The 13,024-nt window shown below is 35.1% G+C and overlaps 1 protein-coding gene across 3 annotated transcripts in view; it reads right to left on the bottom strand.

Moving 5' to 3' along the window:
- The window catches only part of LOC111142856 (microtubule associated protein 2), a 285,884-nt gene that overhangs the window by 209,861 nt on the left and 62,999 nt on the right, over positions 1-13,024 (bottom strand). For all 3 annotated transcript variants that reach the window (XM_022496216.1, XM_022496225.1, XM_022496234.1), the window contains exon 2: positions 7,019-7,068. The gene's annotated coding sequence lies outside the window, so the exon portion shown is untranslated. The remainder of the gene's footprint in view (positions 1-7,018; positions 7,069-13,024) is intronic.

The raw sequence follows: 13,024 nt of genomic DNA, 5'->3' as shown, positions 1-13,024 counted from the left end.
CTAGTATACCTATCTATGTAGATACCTAACTTGTATACATGTTACAATCCTTTTTCTGCAAAGTAACTGATGATTTTCTACTCTTAGATGAATAACTAATGAAAGTAAATAACTACGGAGTTAGAAGCTAAGAAAGAAGAAAGTATACCCCCTTTCAATAATACAAAGTTATTACTTTGCAATAAATAGCCTGTAAAAGAAATAAAGGATTTCTAAATGAATGGTCTGCTTGCATAAGAAGAAAATGTACTTCATATGTTTTTAAACCCTCCAAGCTTTCCTAATAAGATATAGGCCTAAATTAAAGTCATGGTACTCTTTAATGATATAAATAATCTGCAAAAACATCAGCTGTGCTATTCTTGGGAACAGCATTCTTTCTTCCCCACGAATTCAGGAAAAGAATAAAAATTAGCAGATAGGTGAATTAAATCCACAGGATTGATTTCAGAAGCAAGGGGTTTAGATGAAAACACAGCCAAGGGAGTGTCTTTTGTAGCCATTTGATACTATAAGCATTTAGTTAAGAAAAAAAAAGGCTCAGCTAGATTTTTTCTTTTTTTTTAAACATGGAAAAAATAGACTTGTTAGCAGTTACTTGATAGAGTTCCAGCAAGTTGTGTTTTGTGTTTGTCTTCTGTGGCATCAACAAGCCTATTTCCTCAGTATGTCAAGATGCTGTCAAAATAAAGGAGCAATTCTGGAAACATTTTCCTAAGGTATTTCACTAGATGGTATGAGGAGATTGAGAAGTGATAACAAGTACACCTCTGATTAGGTTCTGGGCAGGCTACCCTAAAATATGTCACTTTGGTATATTGATTATCTTAAATGTATGTAACTTAAGGAACAGCAAGTGCAAGAAATTCACTCTGATCCTCCTTTGCCCTCCTGAAAGCAGGAAATAAATCTCCTTTATGAAAGGTACTCTCCTTGTACCAGGAGGTAAAGAGACATCCTTATCACCAGAGAGAGGGAATTCAGAGCCCAGAAGACTATATAAACAAACTTTGTTACTTCCTCACTTAATTTACTACCCCTAAGCTCAAACTTCTTTATCTTGTCAATTTTTCACAAATTTATTGTTTCTTTGTCTAAAAGGCATAAAAGCTGCCTGCTTTGGTAACTTTTCTGAGTCTCATATTTTTATGAGCTCCCGTACAAAACTGAATTTGTTTTTCTCTTGTTAGTCTGTCTTATGTCAATTTAATTATTAGGCTAGCCAAAGAACCTAGAAGAAAAGGTCAAATTTTTCCTCCCCTACTCCTGTCACCCTTTCAGCCAGCCCCCCTTCTCCCATTCCAAATCATGTCACAAGCTTAGTGACATGTTTTATGATTTCAACGTTTGTAACGGGGAAGGATTACTTTGTTTTATAAAAAGGAAGAAGTAAGTATTTATGATGCTTCAGAGTTTGGAAAGCTGCATTGGAGAGAGCAAATTCTCCCTAGAACCAACTGGTTTTTCCAGTTTGAAATGTGATTCTAGCAGTTTTGTATCTCTCCTTAAAGTGGTAAGCAAATAATTAGGCATTTTACAAACTTTCTGGAATCTCAAAGTCACTGTGTCACATGTCATTCCAAAAATTAGAATTCTGCATAAGTCTTCATCCATAACTGTATTTATTCTATTTTTATATTATGCTAATAAGGAAGAATAAAGCAGAATGACAAAATAATGACCTCTTTCATACATTTACTTTTTTAAATCCCTCAAATTAAACCTAATGATTATTACTGTTTCAACTGTCTTTTGGGTGATTTGTTCAAAGTTCTTGCTTTTTTGCTCAAATTGTTCTATCACCAGGGAAGAAAATACAGTGATTAATAATTATTAGAACATATATATACACATACACATATACACAACATATATATATTTAGCTGTATATTTAGTTTATAGATATGTAAAAAAATTGTTCATTGTGGCTTCTAATCTTTATAATTAATAAATAAAGCATTTCCTGGATGTCCACACCTACAAGGCCTGATTAGGGTACGAGACAAAATGGCAAAGACCCCAGTTAGTATGACTTAACAGGAGAGATAAGAAATGTCCAGAACTAATCATAACATAAAGAAGTCTGAGCAAATGCTATGAAGAATGTGTGAAACAAAGTGAAGCCAAGTGAGAGGGGAAATATGGTTTCTCCCTGAGGTGGTACTGAAGGTTGACGATGTAGCTGCTCAAAGACCAGTTGGTCTTGACTCTGCAAAGCTCAAAGCACAAAGCTTACTCAGAAGACATAAGAGTACCCTCTCTCCCCACTCCAATTATATTATTCACATTTTTCTACACTATTTGTCTTAAGTGAAGGTCTGCTCAATTGTGCAATATGTCGCTTAGTTTGTTAATAGTATCTTGAACAAAAAATATACTATCATTCAGTAGAGCATAGAGAAATTACTTTCTGGTCAGCTTAAAATATATAAAAATGGAAGTTTATATATATATATATATATATATATATGTATAAAACTTGTGGTTTCCTTCATTTATATATTTTGTTTTATGATAATAATTTAAAAATCTTCATTAGTTTTATTCTCTGTCTTAAGAGAAGCACCGGAATTCACTACTCATGTAAAACCCAGGGGGAAAAAAAGGCTTTTGACAAAGGTTTTAAAAGTGATTTGGAATTCTCTCTATTTGAGATTCATAACTATGCATTACCTCATTTAATCTTTAAATGATATATAGGTTATTGTAGTTCCCACTTTATAGATAAGATACTGACAACGAAGAATTTAATGGCTAACAGCTCAGCAGTATGGAAACATATAGAAAACATCAGAATTCGAGGCAGAGGTCATAGACTAGAATTAGGAGGAAGGTCCAGGTCCAGATTAAAACAATGAGATACTGGAAACAGTCTGAATGTCCAAAAATAGGTAAGACAGTGAAAAAAATTATAGCATATCTACAGGATAAAATATCACATAGTCATTAAAATCACATTTTCAAGTAACCAGTAGACATAGAATATAAAGTTTAATTTCAATTTTGTGAAAACAGAGTAAGACAAAAAGTGGAGGGAAATATACCAAAATACTGGTAGCGGTATTAATAATGAAGAGAAAAAAATAAATTGGAGAAATCAATACATACTTTTTTGTGGGTAAAAAGTGTGGTGCAAGATGTTTTTAAACATCAGTATCAAATCTGACTTTCTATTTCTGAACTTCACTCTGATTCCCTTTTGTAATATAATACCTTCAAGAAATTTATTTTTTTTTCCCTCATCTAAATTCAGTAATACTGTATTTCATAGAACCTAAGCTACAATTCATTGTAAGACATATTTCATTTGACAGGAAGAAAGAAAAATATCTGCCAAATTAACTATAGCATTTTTTTTTATTTTACATGGTTTAATGAGAGAAAACATCTCAGAACTTGATAAAATATTGCAAAGACATTTCTTTTTTAAAAATTTTTATTGAGGTATAATTGACATACAGTATTACATTACTTTCAGATATGTAATGTGATTCAATATTTGTAGAGATTACAAAATGATCACCACTGAAAGTCTAGTTAAATCTGTTACCCTACATAGTTATAAAATTTCTTTTCTTCTGATGAGAACTTATAAGATCTACTGCCTCTGCAACTTTCAAATATGCCATATGGTATTATTAACTACAGTTATTACTATGTTGTATATTTCCTCCTCATGACTTATTTATTTAAGTACTGAAAGTTTGTACCTTTTGCCTCCCCTCACCCATTTCACTCACACCCCCCCCCATGCCTCTGCCTTGGTGGACACCAACCTGATCTCTATATCTACAAACTTTGGTTGTTTCTTTTTTCTTTTTCTTTTCTTTTTTTAGATTTCATATATAAGTAGATCAGATGATATTTGTCTTTCTCTGAGTTATTTTCACTTAGCATAATGCCCTCAAGTTTCATCCATATTGTCACAAGTGGCAAGATTTCATTCTTTTCTATGGCTAAATAATATTCTGTTTTGTACACACACACACACACACACACACACACACACACACCATATCTTCATCTATTCATCCATCAATGAACACTGAGATTGCTTCCATATCTTGGCATTTTTAAATAATGCCTCAATGAACATGAGAGTTCATATATCTTTTTGAGTTAGTGTTTTCATTTTCCTCAGATAAATACCCAAAAGTGCAATTGCTGGATTATATGGTAGTTCCATTTTTGACTTCTTGAAGAACTGTTGTTAACTGTTCTGTTTAACTGTTTTCCATAGTGGCTGTACCAATTTACATTCTCACCAACAGTGCACAAGGGTTTCCTTTCCTACACAGCCTTGCCAACACTTGTTATTTATTTATTTATTTACCTTTTAGATACTAGCCATTCTAACAGACATGAGGTGGTATCTTACTGTGGTTTTGATTTGCATTTTTCTGATGATTAGTGATGTTGAACATCTTTTCTTGTGTCTATAGGCCATAGGTATGTCTTCTTGAAAAAACTTCTTATTTAGTCTTCTATCCATTTTTTTTAAAGATTTTATTTATTTATTTGACAGACAGAGATCACAAGTAGGCAGAGAGGCAGGCAGAGAGAGAGGAAGGGAAACGGGCTCCCTGCTGAGCAGAGAGCCCGTTGCGGGGCTCAATCCCAGGACCCTGGGATCATGACCTAAGCCAAAGGCAGAGGCTTTAACCCACTGAGCCACCCAGGCGCCCCCTTCTATCCATTTTTTAATCAGATTGTGCTTTTGCTATTGAGTTGTCTGAGTTATTTACATAGTTTGGATTCCTTATCAAATATATTATTTGTAAATATTTTTTGCCATTCAAGTAGGTTGCCTTTTCATTTTGTTGGTTTCCTTTGCTCTACAGAAGTGCAAGGACATGTCTGACATCCCATTTTATATATCCCTCTCTAAAGCTTGCTTTTATCTAGCAACACTAGTTCTTTTGCTCAGCTGACATTAAGAAGCAGCTTTTCTACAAGGGAAATCTTTTTTTGTTTTTCCTGAAGCAAAAGAACTTAGCTCTAGTTTAGAAAAGAATGGTAATTTTCATTATATATTTTATTCTATGTTGAGATTCTGGCTGTTTCTCTTGAATTCATACATTTTTTTAAAAGCTTTGCTATATCAAGCTACTTTCTCAAAATATGATTTAGAAAACTATATCAAATTTAATTTATTCTCAGTTGAAAAGGAAAACAATACCAATTATGCTGAACAACACATATACACATGGGAGACTAGAAATAGGAGAGGTTTAAATACATTTCCATTCCCACATACATTTTATGTATTCATACATTTATTTTGGAATATATAAGTCATTCTGACATCACAACCAAACTGAACACACTTAAATTATGTTCATTGTCCTATGAAAGTAACTCTCCACATGGATGTTGGTTAGTAGATCAGATCAAGAAAAGTTTTTGTCTGTTCCTCTTAATAGCTTTTTTTTTAATTTAACAAAATCTTTTATTTTCTTTTTACGTGTTTCTTTTTATTTTTTTTTCCTTCTGAAAAGTGGCCAAAATGAGATAAGATTTCAAGTTGCCATGTTGACCATACCAACCATAAAATAAAATCCATAAAGGAAGAGGGACAAAATGATTTACTTTTAAGTAAAGGGAAAAAGTAACAGTTCAAAGTTAATCTTGTGCATGAAAATATTCCTGATTCAAAGATTTATACTTTGCCAAAAATCTACTTGTCATTACTGCTTGGCAGAGAGACAGGCGCTAGTAGGGAAAGAGGAGTAGCAAAAAGTTCAAAGTCTTACAAGAAATTCCATGTTTAAATATGTGTAAGTTTACACAGAATGCACTGAGTAGTAGATATGAAAAAAGCCAGGCAAAATGAAAAAGAGAAAAAAACAGTAGTGCACACGTGTGCATTGGGGAGAGCAAGGTCAGAATTTGAAGCCAGAAAATGTACATATTTACTGTGTGCCTGTTGTGTGCTAGACACTGCAATTTGGAGGGTATATTTGGGCTTTGAAGGCTAAACTCCTGATTAATGTAAGCATAAATGAAAAGCCAATGTTCTTCTTTATGTTAATTATTAATCAAAGCCCTATACAAAAAATTTAGCAACACCTGGCATTTTGTTTTTACATGAGCAACGAAAGCCCTCATTTCATTCATGAATTAACTTTTTCTTTTGTTTTAAAATCTGAATACATATTGTAGACAAGAACACAGAGGGGATAAATGAAATCTCAAGCCCACTGATGTGAGTGCCCTCTAATGCTCTATTACTACTCTAAACTCAGTTAAGCTGGTTTTGAGTCTCCCATGAAACCCACTAACAAGAAAGTAGAACAAAAGGGATGACATCTTAGCATTTTCACCAGTTAATTGGAAATTTATAACTGGTAAGCAATGTTTCAGCTCCACCATCTCTAGGAAACATGGCTACCAAATCATGGGCTTCAAGAGTTTCCCTTCAAATTAAGGAAGCTCATCATTCTTCTTCTTCTTCTTCCTTTTTTTTTAAAGATTTGTTTATTATTTTAGAGAGGGTGGGGAAAGGTAGAGGGACAGAGAGAGAGAGAATCTCAAGGAGACTCCCTGCTGAGCACGGAACCTGACGCAGGGCTTGACCTCGAGACCCCGAGATCAAGACCTGAGCTGAAACCAGAAGCTGGACATCTAATCAACTGCACTACCCAGGGGCCCCAGGAAGCTGACCATTCTTTAAAATGTTAGCCAGCCTTACAAAGAAGTCATTCTTTTGATATGTGTATTTATTAACTGAATATGTTAGAACTGGATCAAAATTTGATCAAAATTCCACTAGTAAGACAGGTAAAAGAAATTAAACAATAGTTGACAATTAAAGAAATTATAGGAACTAGGAAAGCAAATGCTGCTCAGGAAAACGTGTGTGGTAAGTGCCCCAAGTCTGAAACGTATCCACTTCTCACTAAGTTTCAGCTTTCTATACCACACTCTGCAGGAGTTATTTGACCCAGCTGTCCAAAGGCCCAAGATGCTTCTATTTTATTTCACAGCTATTCATCATCAATATAAACACATCACCAACCTTAATTCCAGTCAGCAGTCCCAAGATACCTTCGATCAGATCAATAAACTCTGAAAGATAAACAGAAAAACATCTTGTAAATTAAATCAATTGAATGATTCAATCTTTTATTTTATTAAAGAAAAAAAAATGTGCTGGTTGACACCACAGACATTTACAACAATGGGAGTTTACATAGTTATAAAACTTTAAATTATTTTCTAGCTCTCATCTAACAAGACCTTTTAAATGCCCAGATTAGGTCCTATTTTTATCTTCAGTTTTTTTTTTTTTTTTAAGATTTTATTTATTTATTTGACAGAGAGAGATCATCAGTAGACAGAGAGGCAGGCAGAGACAGAGAGAGAGAGGGAAGCAGGCTCCCCGCTGAGCAGAGAGCCCGATGTGGGGCTCGATCCCAGGACCCTGAGATCATGACCTGAGCTGAAGGCAGCGGCTTAACCCACTGAGCCACCCAGGCGCCCCTTATCTTCAGTTTTTATACAAAACAGAACAATGCTTGTTCTTGTCTTTTAAAACATCAACAGAAAACATTTTTTTTAAACAAATTTCTGTACTCAGTGTACTACCATTTCTCCTGAAAGATGTTTAATTGAAAATAGTGACAACTGCTGCATTTGGATCATTAATCTGGTCAACCAGGCTGTAGATTTTTAGTCCAGGATCAACAATCTGTTTAAAGGCAACAAAAGTCAAATAAGACAATTCCAATGACAACCTATCCATCTTCCCACTGCTTTCTTACACTTAAGCCTTGCCACTAAATTATACCGAGAAGCACACTGTCCAATGGAAGTACAAAGAAGGTCCACCAAGGACAAAAGCAAACCCAAAACTTCTGTACCAAAAGTTAGCCTGTCTTTCGGACAGTTAGCAAACAAAATAACTGAAATGACACAGAGCAAAATTCTTGACTTGCTGCAGGGAGTGTCTATGGCTAAATCTCCAATAAAAATTTAAAAAGTTAGTTTTCAAAAGTGAGTTTATGAGTTAACTGGCTAGAAGTTAGAATATGTTCCACGTGACACTGTTAAAAATGGTTCATTATTAGACTTCTAGGTTAAATTCAAAAACTAAATTGAGTGTAAATGGTAAGTATTTAATGAAAAGAACAGTCTAAAATAATACTCATATACTCCATTGAGTTATGTTAATTAGCTTGCTTATCATAATCATATTCACTCTATATATCTGAGCATCATGTTACCCACCTTAAATATATAGAGTTTTTATTAAAAGAAATAAAAAGAAAATACTAGTAAACCAGTAAATCAAAAAATTGGATTGGAAGTGAAATTCCTGCTTTTTAATCTTAAGGGTAGGTGCTTAAAAAAGTAACTTTATTATACAAGAATGAAATGATAGGTGGATACATTTGTGAAGATGAAAAAAAAGAATATGGGAACATATTGATGGATTTTTGAGGTTAATGATTTTAATATGTCTACTTCCACTTAAAGCACCTGACTTTATTTTACTGTGATACAAATATTATTCTTTTTCTATAAAGCCACCAGCTCCTAGACTGTGTGCCATGCATGGCACCCCAGGACACCAGTGGAAATTCACAGAACGATAAAATACTTTAAATGCAAGAAAAAACATAGCAACATTCATCAGGCACAACACAAACTATTCACTTGAAGTAATCCACGGTTTCGGTACCAGAGTCTAGTATCAGATTATGCTACATTTGTTTCAATGATGTGATAACTTGGCAAAGCTGGATTTTTTATCATGTTTGTAATATAAAAGCAAATACTGCATGAAAACCAATGTGGAGTAAGAAATGAGGATGACAACATCCAGTCTGACTCCCAGGTTTGAGGGCTGGGTTTACCCAGGAAGGAAACAAACACATACCATTAGTAAGTAATTGTGGGTTTCTGGGTATGAAGGAAAAAGATTTTTCTTCAATTTTCATGTATTTATTTTTAAAAGGCCACTAAGTTGTTAGTGCATACATACTTGTTTTACTAATTAAATGGAGCTGCGAAGCATTTCTTTTGGTCTACAGAGCACCATAAAAAAAAATTACCAGGATACTCAAAATGCCATAGACTTGAGAAAATCTGGGACACTCACTTTTAAGTATAGTTTTTTGTTTTGCTTTGTTTTGTTTTGTTTTGTTTCATCTTTGCTCCACAAATGTAAAGAAAAAAGAAAGTGGGAGAGATTAAACAAAGAAAAAAGACTAGTAAAGGAGAGAGGAGGGAAAGGAGAGGAAGAAAAATTTTCCAAAATTAGGAAGAAAAATACGGGAGAGCAGGAACAACAGTTTCACCACACTGAGTGACTGGAAGTGCGGCTGTGTGTGCCGTACATGCATGTGTGCGTGTGTGAGTGTCCTCCTGTGTGTGCAAGAGGAGGCTAAAATAGTACATATGAACACTAGAAATGAAAGACAAAGAACAAGTAGAGAGCATAGTGTATATGTACATTTTAACCATGTTGATTACCAATCACCCTTCCCTAAGAAAATGTGGTTCCCTAGTTACCTGGAACCCAGCAAAGACTCCCTACACCTGCACAATTGTTTGTGTGCGGCTCAAAGCCTCAATTTACCATTTGGCCACTGAGCTACTTCTTGCTAATGCCTTTTTAACAGACTAGATCAATATCCTGGTATCTTTTACAATCTTTTAAATAGGTTGGATTTTATCTTTTAAATAGGTTGGATTTTATCTTTATCTTTTCTACATGCACTTTCAAATATATACATACTTTCATAGTAAAAGCAAAATGATACAGAGCATTTGAAAAGTCAGGCTTTGTGATACAGAAACTAGGCTGCTTTATGCATTTGTTCCATATGAGGAGAGAATTTCTGACTTGCTGCCAACCACTGTCCTCCCCCCAACAAGCCAGCCCTGCCTCCCAAAAATTCTAGTTTATTTTCTTTTCAATATAGCATGAGCCAAATACAAACTTTATTTAAAATATCAATGCTAAAAATAAATAAATAAATAAAAATTAAAAAAAAATAAAATATCAATGTTATCTTAGCTATGTGAAACTTGTAGTTGAACCCATACACTTAGCAAGGGGTTGAGCACACAGAAGAATATAAATATTTATCAAATGAATGAAGATGCTTAGTATTGTGCTTTTCTGATGCTTTGCCAAATTTAAAGGAATGGCTGAAAAATCCCCCTTTTGGCAGAAATTAAAAAAAAAAAAAATCCTATCCTTGTCCCACCTGACTTGCACCAAAAATATTTCATGGAAACAAAGTTCTGAGGAACAAGAGGTGATCCTTTTTGACCTGGTGGACTTACACTTGCTTGGGCTCTTAGGAATTTTTTTTTTTTTTTTTTTTTTTTTTGGTTTGCTTACATTTCTTATCTTAAGGGGAATGTGTCCATTTGCAGCAGGAGCAGCTGCTTTGTAAATAACTATCTCCTTTTTCCCCCCATTCAACCCAGTTATTGAGCAAATAGGCACAGAATAGTGAAGATTTATGTTGCCCTAAGGCTCAGTCTTCACTGTGAACATCTGCCATTTCAAACACACAGGTCAAGACTCTTTGTGTAGTATTCCGCTAAACAATGCCCTAATCATAACTCAAATGAAATTCTGTTCAATAGGATTCAGCATCTGCTTCCAGACAGTTTAACTTATCAGCATATAAAAGCATCACTTCTCCATCTTTTTGCTCCATAACAAAAAGGTAGGGGAAACGTCAGAAAATAATCTGAGAGTTAACTGCTAAAGCTTCCCCCCTTTTCCAATAAGAAATGGTCTCATGCTTCCATATTATAAATCATATTGTGATAATGAGATCAGATTATAAACTCTATGTCAAGTTGAAGTATGCTTGTTTCCACCTCACGTGAAATAAAAGTTGAAAATAGCATATTTTAGCTATTAGAATATCAACATCATTGTCAATTGAAAAAACACCTTTCACCCTTGCTGCACTTTTCCCTTCTTAAAGTTACCCATGAACCTCAATTTACAGAAACTGTTGTTGTTTGAGCAATAGAAAAGTTACTGCTTGAGTTTCAATTTACAGATACAAATGTAGGGAATGTTGCAGTTGCGAGGCCAATTAAAAATCAATTCTATTAAAAAATAACTGAAATGCTTTTTAATTGTTTATAATCTTTATTTTTTTTAAATATAGAGCAGTTCTGTGGGTTCCCTCTCTCTCTCTCTCTCTCTCTCTCTCTCTCTCTCTCTCTCTTTTTAGTAGCCTTGTTTAGTATTGCAGGGATCCAAAGTTCTTTGCCATCAAAGAGCTTAGTTAGAATGTGTTGGGATGGGGTGGTTATGAAAAGCCGAAAGACAAAGGCTATGATACAAAGCAGAATATGCCTGCTGTCACAGAGAAATACCAGCAAAGAGCTAGAGGAGATCAAAGAAGGGGAAAAAATAAACACTAAGAAATCCTATTATGTAGATAAAGACTAACAGAAGATATGGGTTTGACTTGAGCCTTGAAGAGGTAAAGGATTTTGATAAGTGGAGATGGAATGGGGAGGATACCAACACAGACAATGGACTCGGTGGAAACAAAGCGATGGAAGAAGCTAACCCCAGGGGCTGTCTGTACAAACACCTGCAGTCCTACCTGACTGGAATATAACACACAAGAAAAACGCTAATTGGGTGAAAGGCTAGGTTGGGTCTGTATTAGGGTAATAACCTTGAATGATAAGCTGAGGAGGCTACATAATTAAATATATTTAATTTTGTATGCTAAAGTGAACTACTGAAGGTTTTAAATTCAAGAATGGCATAATTAGGTAATGGGAACTGGCAACACCATGCAGATTGGATCAAAGATGAGAAGAGATTAAAGAAGAATCAACCGTTTAGGTGTCTCCTACAGAAGTCCAAGTGAATGCTAATGAAGACTCAACTCAGGTAGACAGTGTCGATGCGGAGGGGGAAGGATACTCAGCTTCTGCATAGGCAAGCATCTTAGCTCAGGCTGCCTAACGAGATGCCATTGATGGGGTGACTTAATAGGAATGCATCTTCTCAAGTTCTGGGGGCTGGAAGTCTGAGATCAGGGTGCTGGCTTGGTCTGATTCTGGTAAGAGCCCTCCTCCTGGACTGTATGTATGTGTGTGTGTATATATATATCTATATATATATATATATATAGATATATATATGTATGTATATAGCCACCTTCTCACTGTGCCCTTATATGGCCACTGTCAAATGAGGGCCCCACTTTGATGACTTTATTTAACACTATCTACCTCCTAATAGCTGTATGTCTTAAATACAACCACTCTGGGGTTAGGGCTTCAATATATGAGTTTTGAGGGGATGCAATTCAGTCCATAATGTTGTCTATAAGCTATAGGACTTGGGGATTGGTTGAACGTGAAAGGCACGGGGCAGAGAAAAGGAGCCAAAGAATTCTGAGACCAACTCCCAGAAAGATGGTGTTGCTCTTGGAAACAGGGGTAAGGCTGAAGGAAGAGGAGGCTGCTGAGCAAGAACAGAGGGTGATGGGGCTTTTTTAGACACATTAAGTTTGAGTTTCCAGCAGGACAATCAAGGAAAGGTATTTATCAGACAACTAACCTATTCGTGGAGAGTATGATCTATGCGACATGGAACAAGAATGAAGTCTTACTTAACACTAAAACAGCACAAAAAGGAATGAAAATAGTAGTGATGTAATTACGCTAACACTTATCAATATAAAATCAGAAGTGTGTGTGTGTGTGTCCCAAATCATGGAGTTACATTGTCTAGCCAGCTCACATTATTGCACATTTAATCATTTCCTTGATAGGTAGAGATGACATTAATAGAGTAGTGGCCACATGTAAACCCGTATTGTTGTTAGTGAATGCTGTATCCTGCAGAGTCTGTGGGCTGCTCCGGGTCAGTGACCCAGCAAATCCATGTTTGTATTTCAAGCACTTAGTATGGTATATAGCATAAAGTCAGGAATCCATCTATAATTGTGTAATGAGTCACTCTCCGGAAAAAGAGGCTGAGTCATGGACACTCCAACTAATTTCACCTCTAGACTTTGTG

Source organism: Enhydra lutris, unplaced genomic scaffold (genome assembly GCF_002288905.1).
Source record: "Enhydra lutris kenyoni isolate GAN:26980312 unplaced genomic scaffold, ASM228890v2 scaffoldscaffold1, whole genome shotgun sequence".
Lineage (NCBI taxonomy): Eukaryota > Metazoa > Chordata > Mammalia > Carnivora > Mustelidae > Enhydra > Enhydra lutris.
This window is presented reverse-complemented; position numbering and strand designations above follow the sequence as displayed.